The sequence below is a fragment of the Columba livia genome, chromosome 10 (assembly GCF_036013475.1).
Source record: "Columba livia isolate bColLiv1 breed racing homer chromosome 10, bColLiv1.pat.W.v2, whole genome shotgun sequence".
NCBI classification, from domain to species: domain Eukaryota; kingdom Metazoa; phylum Chordata; class Aves; order Columbiformes; family Columbidae; genus Columba; species Columba livia.
Genome location: NC_088611.1, coordinates 13,612,595 through 13,624,081, shown reverse-complemented (window position 1 = coordinate 13,624,081; position 11,487 = coordinate 13,612,595). Strand labels below are relative to the sequence as shown.

At 41.6% G+C, this 11,487-nt stretch overlaps 1 protein-coding gene across 7 annotated transcripts in view; it reads left to right on the top strand.

The window, feature by feature from the left end:
• MITF (melanocyte inducing transcription factor) overlaps positions 1-11,487 on the top strand; it is a 107,789-nt gene that overhangs the window by 28,014 nt on the left and 68,288 nt on the right. The gene's annotated exons all lie outside the window — the stretch shown is intronic.

The window sequence follows — 11,487 nt, the reverse complement described above, 5'->3', positions numbered from 1 at the left end:
GAGATGCTCTTAATAGAAATGGTCTTGTTAGCTAATTTTTTTCCATCTATCTCTGTCTTCCATTCTTGCCCTTGAGATCTTCAGTTTGCTACTGCAGGGGGTAAATTGGGAGTTAAAGGTGATCTTGAGATGCTTTTTGCTGCAAGACTTCCTATGGCAGCATTACATAAAATCAACTTAGCTCATAGAAAATGAAGGGGAAGGTTCAGCAGAGCTGAACAAGGCTGTCGTAAGCAAAAGCTGTTGCCTGTTGGCCTTGTCACATCAGAACAAGTTGACCATTAACTTAAGTATGGAAAAAGAAGTATTCGTAAGTACTTTTCCCCCTTCAAATGGAAGAAGAGATCCATGATAGCAGTTGGTTGCTTTATTTATTTTTTTTTAATTATTTAAAAAAAGACAATACCCTTTGGCTGGCATCTATTGTAAGGACTGTTGCTGTCTCATGGCATGCTTTCATCTTCCCCCATGTTACTTATGTTGTCCATCTTCTATAATAAGTTCTTCAGGACATGAGTGGTCATGTTTGCTATTTGTGTAGCGCTGTTTGTGCAAGATGCTGATTGATGTTAACTGCTCCTGTGTGCTGTGGCAGTACAAACAAATAATTAAGTAGCTTATATGGGGCAGGTAGAGACTTGGTGTATGTATGACTGAACGTGCACAAAACCCGTGAGATGCTAATAAACGGGGAGATGTATAAAAAGCTTCAGTTTTGTGACATGGATAAGTAAGCTGTTTACAAGTGGGGGGACAGAGCAATCCCACCCACAGTAGGTAAAATACTCAATATGCTCAAGGGAATGTAGCTAAATAGAAGCCTCCAGGTGTTTGTTACTGTGTTGGAGTTGCAGAAGCAAGTCATTCAACAGCTGGTCTGTTTAATACTTTCAAATGTAATTTTTACTTCTAATGCAGAATGGGCAAAACCTTCACCCACTTAAATTATTTTTTTTCAAATGTGTGTAGTAGATTAAATGAATGCTTTTGATCTTCATTACTTTTTTTACATAGTCTGAAAGAAAATGTAACTGAGGTAGTAAGAGAGGTCTCCAGTAAGTCCGTTTTGACTTAGGTCACTCTTCAACTCTTCTATCACTAGGAGAAATGTTGTATGGTTTCTTTTTACAATGTAAATACTTAAGGGGAACATAACTTCTTGGTGGAAACTGTCTAATTAAAAGTATTAGGATCTGTGTTTATTTATAGCATGTATGAATAGTTATTACTCAAAGTCTGAGTATTATTTTCTTGGGAAGTCCCTCATTAGAAACTCTGCATCATCAAGGGTGAACTGTATTGTTACTTAACTAGTTTCGGTTCGCATGTGGGCTGAGACGTAAGGAAAAACTGCAGAGGCAAATTCAACACGCTGAATAAAAAAGCAGATCTTCCAGCATTCCAGATACTTTTCATAATTATTTACCTTGTTGTCTGAACTTAAGCACAGTCAAAGCTTAGCTGCTTGTGCAGTGAAATGTTAAGTATTAATATATGGAGTGTGGTGGGTGGTGCTGGGAGGGAGAGAGAGAGAAGTTGGGGGGGGGTGTGTGTGTGTGTGTGTGTGTGCGTGTTTCCTCCTATCATCTGAAAGCCAATGCTGCTGGAGATCTCTAAGCCTGCCACGGACCTTCTACCAGACTTCAAACCCTCAGTGCAGCTCTGCTTGGGTTGTACATCTGAGTATTTGGCCTCTCTCCATTTTCTTTAGAAGAGGGACCATTGTTTGTGCCTGGACAACAGTAGCTGTGTTTTCTAATTCAAAAAGTGCCTTATAGAAGAGGCCTTTATCTTCATTCCTGCCTTGCAAATATGGAAATAGAAACAGAAAACGGAGCAACTTCCTCTCAGGTGATGTAGATGAGCAGTAGTCAGGAACCAGAGCCCTTGTCCTTGCTAGTTCCTATGGTTATTTCGCCTGATGCTAATGCCACCAAGCAAAGCTCTCCTGTGAGCTTATGAAAATAAGAATTAATTACAAAATATTGTGGAACATTAACGACCATTCCCTCTGTGCAGACAGAGCTAGCTTGGTTGCAGGTACCAGGGATTGTGGCCTTGTGCTACTGGCAATGAAATTCTCTTCCAGGTAGGAATAGTCAGTGTTGGAGCTGTAGGGTGGGAGGTACATGGCAGACAATGATAAGACACACAACAGGCTACTTCTCATCCTTCAGGTTACTGGAAAAGGAAGGTCCTGTACTGTTTGCTCATGGCTGAGTCCAGGCAGTGTTGTCCCTTGAGGTCCCATGTACTGGGAGTGAGCTCTGACCAGCTCACTTCTTGGAGGTGTCACCTAGTTTTTGTTACACAGCACTTGTAGCTATGACCTTTCCTTAGAGAGAATAAAACCAAAAGCCTTTGGGGTTTCTTGTTCTTATTTCTTCAATTTTTCCAGTCTTTTTTTTTTTTTTTTTAAGGGCTGATGCTGTTCTTCTTGGACCCATAAATATGCATCTCTTGCCCTTCCTGTCTTTTTCTACATACAACCAGGTCAAGTGTTCCTCCGTTCCTACTAGGATGATACTCAGTCTTACAATCCACTCTGTTTTCTAGCCCTGTCTTTCCTTGTCACTGACTTTACCTGGCCTGAATATCTGTCTCCTACCTTCACGCTGTGGTATCCACCTGTGCTGTATCCCTCAGGGCTGTTCCCTGCACACTGACTGTTGTTCTGGAAGCTTCTCTGCATCTCTGTGTTTCTTCTTGCATTTTCCTGTACCCCTGTCTCCTAAAGGAGAAGGGCTGTTGTACTACATCCTTTCTTTTGATGTGAAATCTTCCACTTTATTCTCCCCTCTGTCTTCTCCCCGTACTATTGAGGACTAAATGAAATTTCTTTAGCTTCATGCCTAATAGCCAGATCTTGATATTTTTTGTCTGATTTTCACCGTGTAAAAGAATCCCATCTATACCCCTTTGTTTCATAGTGTTTTGTACAACGCAAACTGAAAAGATGATCCCCAGAACTCTTGTTTGGTGAACTCACTTAATTTGGAGTGCAACAAGTAGGAAAATATTACAAGTAATACAGAAATAAAGAATGACAGTAATAGTTACAAATTCGGATTGCAGGTCAAGGAGAGGGTACTTTCTGTATTGAGGACTTTTCATTGATATCCCAAGTGGAAAGTATAAGGATTTTGCTAACTGACAATTTCTGAGACCAGTCCAGGATGGGAGAGCATGTACTTGGGGCAGGATGTGAGTTTGCTTTGCATTCAGGAGGGGGTGAGGAGTGGGTCTGACCTCTCTGCCACTTTTTTCCATCCTTCTCTGTTTGACTATCCATTAATCCCTGTGTCCATGACCCAAGCTAGCCATAATGTGTGCTTTATTGTGATTTATTTTTTACCCATTTACTCAGAGTTGTTTGATTCTGTGGCTAGTAGTGGGATAACTAGGATTTAGCATGAAGCCTCACTATGCCTCTGTCATAAAGGGGGAGGAATTGAGATGTGGTGACTTGATCTAGCATGTTCCCATCATGCAATAAAGGAAAACTTGCCAACTGAATTGGAAGTGATGGCTTGATTGTGTTAGGGTTTTATTTTTCTGTTCATAAATGATTAATTATTTCCTGTCTCTGCAACCCCCTCTTCCTCAAAATGAATAAAATATAAGCGGAGTTGGCTTTGTACCTACGAACTGGGCTTCTGCAACATGTAGCAAAAAGGAACCAATTAGTTTGTATAGTTAAATTATTAGCTCATAAGAAATCTCAGTTGTTCCACAACAGCAGTGTTTTTTCTTGGTTTATGCGACCAATGGCATGTGAAAAATCTCTATGCTGCTAATGATGACCCATCTGTTGACGTGCTATTGGACAGTAGAGCAATTAATGGTATTTTAGACTTGGTCAACCATTGAGCAAGCGTTTTCTTACAGTTTGGTATTTAACTGTGTGAGAAAGCAGATGCCAGAACTGGAAGACCTGTAATATAACTGTGCTGACCTTAAAGGAGAGAAATGACTTTGTCCAGTGTCTTGGTTTTCTTCTTGCCCTACTTCTGTCTCGTGCGAGAAATACCAAAACAAAAAGGGTTTATTTTGGAGCTTGGTGGTGGTCGGAGCCATGTTAGGTGTGAACACCTGGGAGCCAAAAGGAAAATTTATGTACTAAGAGTTTATGTTTTCTACCTCAAGTGTTTCTGCTGACCTAATGAAGTAGACTCCATCTAAATTCCTGAATTGCTTATATCCTGTCATCATCATGGCTATAAGAACATCACTTTTTGTTATTACAAGAATATAACTTCTGATGTTTTAGGAGAATGGATTTGTTCAGCAGCTGCTCTTAGCAAGTACTTTGTGGATGCATCCCGCAGTCATCTGTCCTGGTTTCTTTTATACTTAAGGAAGGCAAAGGAGCTGTACTGAGTACTGTTAACATTGACCAAGGGTGGTCTGGGCCATCGACTTGGACTCACTGAGTTCTGGCCCAAGACCTTTAAACAATGGCTTTACTATGTGGACACCTGAGTCCAGCTCATGTTATCTACAGCCTGTCATCCTAAGCTTGGGGTGAGGTGTAAGGAAGACCAAGCTGGAAGAAGAAACGGGAAGGAGAGAGAAGGGCAGGCAACTTTTTGTCTTCAAACTCATAACTTGGCTTAATGGGGTGGTGAGAGAAGTGGGGGCTTCTGTTTGATTTTCAGAGACTGGTCATGCTGACCTTCCCGAAACAGAGGAAGATGGTGACTAAGATGTGTTTGCTCAACCTGTAGATGTAGCCAGCCTGCTGTCTGTGTGTGCTGGTGGTGGCTTTTTTGAAGGCCTCTAGAAGCACAAAGTGTTTGTGGCATCTAGGTTGAGCACCGGAGAGAATGCTGGACTTGGAAAGGCACATCCTGTCTTACATTTGAGGACAGGGTGGACACAAACTAGAAAGGGACGGTTTCTGTGTTTCCGGCATCTTTGAAAACAAGTGCAGTGGGACCTCTCCTTCAGCAACTTCTGGTGGCTCCTGCCAGGGCAGCCCTCTTCTCTCACATCTCTCAGATACAGTGTTATTTCCCCAAATGTGAAGCTATTTTTTGGAATACTTTGATAATTTTGGCCTTTTGGCGGGCTTATTTTTTCCTGGTGAAACTTAGATTAAAAAACAAATTATTTGCATAGGTTGTATTTCTTCACCAGTTTTTGGTCTATTTGAAATGACTTTGAACAAGCTTTGGTAACATGGTGCTCTTATTTGTTATAAAATAATTAGCAGGTTTACCCCAGGTCTGACTTAGCCTTCCTGAGTAATAACATCATGAACCTCTTTTTAACTGTATGTTGGTTGCAGGAAGGATGCTGGAAGTATTGTGTGTGACAGTGCACCCTCAGTAGAGAGCAAGCAGTTAAACTGAAGTAATCCATTCTTTATTTTTCCAACATTTAGAGTTTATTTATTATCTCTGTCCTAAGCCTTGCTGTCTTGTATCTGCTTTTTACATAGGAATTGATACTTGCATTTCAGTCAGTAGCAATGCAACTGAAATCAGAGGCAAATGCTGGGACACTGGTGTCCGTGCTCTCCCCACTGGAGTGTTTCCTCCAGAAGCACTGGGAAGACTGGCTGTCAAGACGTATGTGCTGCAGTGCCCCATGGCGTGAATGACACTGCCAGATGGACCCTGTGCTCAAGTGGCTCTGACCACTGCCTGGGTCATCGCGTGTCTGAAGGCTTAGTCATCTTTTAGGTGAAATTTTTGAAATACTTTTTTTCTTTATCAAAGAAGGCTCACTAAAGTTTTCTAAAATCTATGAAATGTGGTTTGTTCTTAGTCCAATAGGACTTTACTTAAAAATACTTGGAAAAAGCATTTCTCAGTGTATGCTTTGATCTGTCTGTTGACCTGAAATTGCTTATTAACTGGGTGGTGCACCAGGGCTGCTGTCTGACATAGATAATCTAATGCACCCTTGACCCTGCTCAGTCAGTGTGTTTGCTACCTTTAAAATGCTGCAAGAAGCACAAATATAGCTGGAGCATCTCGTCTAGAGTCACGGACAAAAATAAACCTGGCATTATTATATTAGACTTGGACACAGTTCTAACTGGTGTTGTGCTTTGATAACTTTGACATCTAATATTTTTAAGCAGACTTTAAGGTTCGTAGGCTTTGCTACTTTGGTGCCTGAGCCTTTCTCGCTCCAGTTTGGTGTTTGTATCCTTCTCTAAAGGCTGCTATTACAGAAAGCCATGGTTGTGTTTCTTCCCTGGTCATACAGAAGTGGCAGTTGGACACGATGACTGAGCTGCCAACTGCAAATGCCTTTTTTTTTTTTGTACGTCAAAATTACACAGATTTGCAATCAGCTTGTTCTCCGTTACCTTACTAAAGCACTTTTGTAGCTCTCTTACCTCCCTTTCTGCACTGAAAATCCTAAATTTAGTAACTCTGAAGCCGAAGGGTTGGAATTGTGCTGTGAATTTGCCACAGCTCATTTTGTTTGCATTGTGCCCATTCAGACTATTTAACAGCTGTTCCCTTTCTGCTGCTTGGGTTTAGGGAGATGTCGGGAGCTCCCAGCAGGGTTTGACCACAGGGCTGCTCTGGTTCCATGTCACTGCTATTACTCCCATTGCTATACCAGTAGCTGTATTTATATTTGCAGTATCACCAGCTACAGGCCTTTCTATTTTAAGTATCCCCGGCATGCTGTAGCCTTTCCAGAACATGATTTACACTCTTAGGGAAAATGAAAGGTGCATCCAACAGAAAGCAGCAAGCTTGCAGGAGTTTGGATGTACATCAAGTTTCCTTGGGGCGTACCTTAAGAGAAATGACAGCTGGTTATGAATTATGACTGCTGGAAGATTTCTATAACTTAAACTAATGAGGAGAGATTCTGATTGATTCTGCTTAATTTTTTCAAGTGCATGTACATCGGTAAAGTACTTCTGTTTTCAGTGCTAAGTAGCTTTTAACTCAAAGCCTCAAATGCAGCGTGTCCATAAGGTGGAGACGTCACTGACAGTAGTGTTTGGTAAAGATGCTCTGCCATGCTCCTCCAACCTATCATCTTTTCCTAAACTTTCTTAAAGGTGATAAAACTGATCTTGGCACTGTTGCAGAACCGTGTGCTAAACAACCTCTGTGTGTGAATGGTGCTGAGGGGTGAGAGGTGGGTTCAGCTGCTCACCATTCCCTTTAAGTCAGATTTGATATGTTCATATTTTAAGGAGGCACATGGGGAAATTTGCCATCTTCACATGGAGTTCTGCACTGGACATGCTTGCTGGGGAAAGGAGAGCATATGTAAGGGTTCAATGGCTTCGTGTTGGCTCAGCTAACTGCATTTTAGTAGTTCTCAACATTATTAACAACCTTACATGGAATCTCTCTAATTCCATTAAAAGGGTTTGGCTGATAGGAACATTCAACCTCTAAATGCTTGAAAACTACAGTAGTTCAACAAACTTACTTCTATGGATTAATAAAGAATTTAATAAGAAATGCCCTGTGAGTAAATGACTTGCATTGAGCCTGCGTAGCAATACATGCACAGAGTAGTTATTGAAGAGTTACAAGGGTCTTGTTGCAACTATAAATATCCTTGTATATCTTTCCAATGGGTGATGCAGTGCCTGAACAACATCAGTTTCTTGATACCATCTGCCATGACTGAAACCTTTGTAACTTGTATTTTTCCGTGCTTTTAAGTATATGATCAGCAATTTAAAAAACAAAGACTAAATGTTTCTGGACCAAAAATAATTTAGGTTGGAGGTGATCCCTGCAGGTCGTCTGGTCCAGCCCCATGGCTCAGTGTCCAAGTTGGACAAGCTTTGCTTATCTCCCAAGAATCACTGATGAAAATGTTGAGCAATGTCGATAACAATATTGAACCCCCTGGGAACTGCTGCTGTTAACCACCCTCCACATGTGGGCTGACCTGCCAAGCGCTGCCTGTAGAGCCGGGCAGTCTGTCCAGATTTCCTCCCACCTTATCAGGCAAACAGCGATCGCTGCTGTCAGGCTCTGTCCTCCAGGCTGGCCATCTCACCGCAGGAGGCAGTTGGTTTGGCGATGCACCATTTCCCTGGCACAGGAGCCATCCCGTCACCTCTCCCCGATCCTGGTGTAGGTGACACAAGTGTCTGACCCCCTTGCTTTGCCCTCTTACTACCAGCCACAGACATAAAATGGTCTTTGCAGAGAACAGCCAGTCAAGAACCAAGGCAGAGCAGATGACTGTTGATTTCTAATCTATTTTCTTTAGGTCAGAGGGCTTAGCAATGTCTGTGTTTGCAGAATGAGCTTTACCAGGGTGGCAGGGCTGCTGTCTTTCCTTCCAGCAGCCAGTGCCGGGCTCTTCCCAATGCCTTTCACTGCCTGAATGTTCTAGGTTTCAGAACAATGCACTGAGATGTACATTGAGGGTGGGAAGAGTTTGTTTCCTACCGAAAAAGTCAATTGCTGGTAACTTTCCACATTATTCTTTCTCAGTTTTGTCACTGAATATTTTCCAGGAGCTGTTTTTTTTTTCTGGTAACAGTTTTGAGTGGAAAAACTGTAGGCTGTTTTTTGGTGGAGTTCAGTCAAAAGCAGCTAATATTAAGAGGAAAAACTCGTTTGCATTTTCAGCACTTTTGTATGAATATAAGTTTTCAATAACAGATTTTTTTTTTCTTTACATGCTAACAAAACATGTGTATGTAGAAAAGCTGTGTTTGAGTGCACAGAGATTAAGCCAGCTATAAATAGCATCTTCCGTGACCCTGCTGGAATTTTCTTTAAGCTTGGAAACACTGAAGTGTGTGTTTTGTCAGATTTGAATCATGAACCCTGAAGAAGAGCTAATGAGTTCTTATTTCTTACCCCTAATCTCCAAGTAGAGCATTCTTTATTCAAACAGCAGATCAGTCTGAAGCTGTAGCTCAGGCTTCAGTTGCCTTATTTAACTTCTTTTACTTGCTTTGTTCATTGTGATGTTTTTTCTGCTCCAGTTGGTGTGTTTATGAAAATAATTAATTTCAACCCATATTATCAAGCCCATGCAAGCTGTGCAATTGTTGCTGTGGCTGACAGTTTACAAAATCTACTTTATTTCCTGATGTACTTAAAAACAAGCTTCTCCTCGTTTTGTAACTTTTAGCCTTATGAAATACATGGCTTTTTCTCTTATTGTCTTGTTTTCCTCGCAGCTTAATGGTGAGGTGTAGCTGGAACTAAATGATCAACTCTTGGGACAAAAGCCGTGTTCTCTGCTACCTGTCCCGGTGGATCTGGTCATAGGCAATTGGTGGCAAGCGCTTGTTTGCTTTGGGGCTGAGATTTGCCTCAAGACTTTAAAAGTGCTCTCAGGGTTTCCTGCACCCAAACAGGCTGGGGTGCAGTTAATATAACGGTTAATTATGTTTTGCCAACAAAATAATAAAAAATTATTAAATTTCCCCCCCAGGTTGATTGAAATTGAAGTGTTTTATATGAATATGTCAACTTTGACATTTTTTTTTATAGGAAGCAGTCACAATGCTTTGTGTGTCATTTTTTGACGCAGAATTTCTTTCAGCATCTATTAGTGTTTAAACTATAACAGATGTGTTGGTAAGTAGTTTAATCATTGCTTTGAAAATTTTTTCTTTAAATTTGTCTTCTGTATCTGTGTAGAACAGAATTGTATAAAGTAAATTCCAGCGCTTGACTAGCTCTTGTTTGGCATGAAGTCATAGAGCACTTAAAATTCCTCATACAACAGCTTTAATTGCTTGCTAATCTTGCCTAAAGATTGCTGAGAATGTCAGCTTGGTTCTCCTGTTGATTATTTTCAGAGGCATAGACAGCAAATGCTTGGAAAAACGTACTAGGAGCATTTAACATAGAATGTAGGTAAAGGCGTATGGAAACCCTTGCCTAGAGGTCAAACTGTTGACATTAGGTTGTTGGCTATTGATCTGTATCACTAGTCTGACAGATGTATAGCTTTTGTAGAATGAGTTAATAATTTATTGGCGTAACACAAAATCAACACCCCATTGACATGAGCCCCTGAGCACAACCCCCGTGGAAGGAGTGGGTGTTGGATGATGTTCCCAACGCTGCTGCTCTGCTCCATGGAGCCTTCCTCTATGAACCACAAAGACTGACCCATAGCCGTGCCTTCCTCTTCCCTTTCTAGGTTGTGTTGAGCTTTGATGAATGTGTTAGTACTCATGTTGTTGGCTGTTCCCTTTTTTTAGAAATAAATCTTACCCGCGGTAACTCTATATCCATGGTGAGTAATGGAGAAATCATTGCTCGTTAATGATTCACATACAGGTTCCTGTATTGCTGTTGCTCAGTCACTTGTGTTGCTGTTGTTGCCGGCAGGATTGCTCAGATGAGCACTTAGGCCTGATTTTCATAGTTTCAGTAGGGTTATGTTAATGACAGGATGGTGGGTGTCTTCTGCCTTTGGTTACTGATGATCTGGTTCAAAGTATATCACTCCAGAGCTCGTCCCAGCGATGCTTTTGGCAGGCTGGTGGAAATTCTGTGCCTTTGACCCTTGCAATCAAAATAATGTTGGTGCTACTTAAAGACCACTTTGAACAGTTATTTTTTTCTTGGTTTGCAAAAGCTATGCTTGCTGGTTTGCTTAAAGCTGTAACACATGATTGACCCATCCCACTGTGTGTACCTCTTGTACACTAAAAGATTAAATACTAAACTTTGCTTTTCAATTTTCAAACTTATTTTCAGGTAAAGTCCTCATCACAGCCTCTCCAAAACGCTTGCTGTCTTGGTTATCTGTTTTCTTGTGAAGTGCATGTGCTTTGCTGCTGCAGTTATAGGAATAGCACATGTAATGAAGGGGCAAAAGCAAATTTCAACTCTTAAGTAACTCAGTTGCAGAAACAGAGTTCGGAAAGCGATGCCTGGGGTCGCCAAGTCCAGTCCTTTGTCTTCATCCTGCCTGTCATATCCTCCCTAGCCTGATTGAGTTACGCAGATGAAGCTTGCCTAATAATTCAGCTTCCTATTTTGTAACAGTCATTATTGTAAGCTGTTTCATGGTGCCATTGTTCAAATAAACTCAAAAAAAAAAGGGCTCGCACAAGAACAAGAGGATGCTTTCCCCGCTTCTGGCTTGGTTACTTCCTGAATAAAAAACACCACTCACCATGCAGTGTTGGGATTATTCAGCAACAGTCAACCCAATAATACAAATTAATAACTTAAAGCCTGCTGGAACCTTCAGGGTGTTAACCATATGAAAATGCTGTGGCCTGACTTTTAAACGTTCAATTTTTAATCTTTTTTTTGATGTCTGCTCTCCTTCCAGCATGGGTGGCCAAAGCCCAGCGGCTCCAAGTTCTTTCCCATGAGCATGGTGCAGGCTAATGGAGGGCCTGGCCTTGCTGGTGCTGTGCTTAAGTCCATGGTCAGTGTGAAAACCCACAGGCCAGACCAGAGCAGCTGAGAGGCCACAGGCAGGAGGAGTGGGAGGCTACAGCAGATCCTGGGCCAAAGGGGTACGTGGTGTCAGGCTCCATCAGGGAGAAGCATAGCA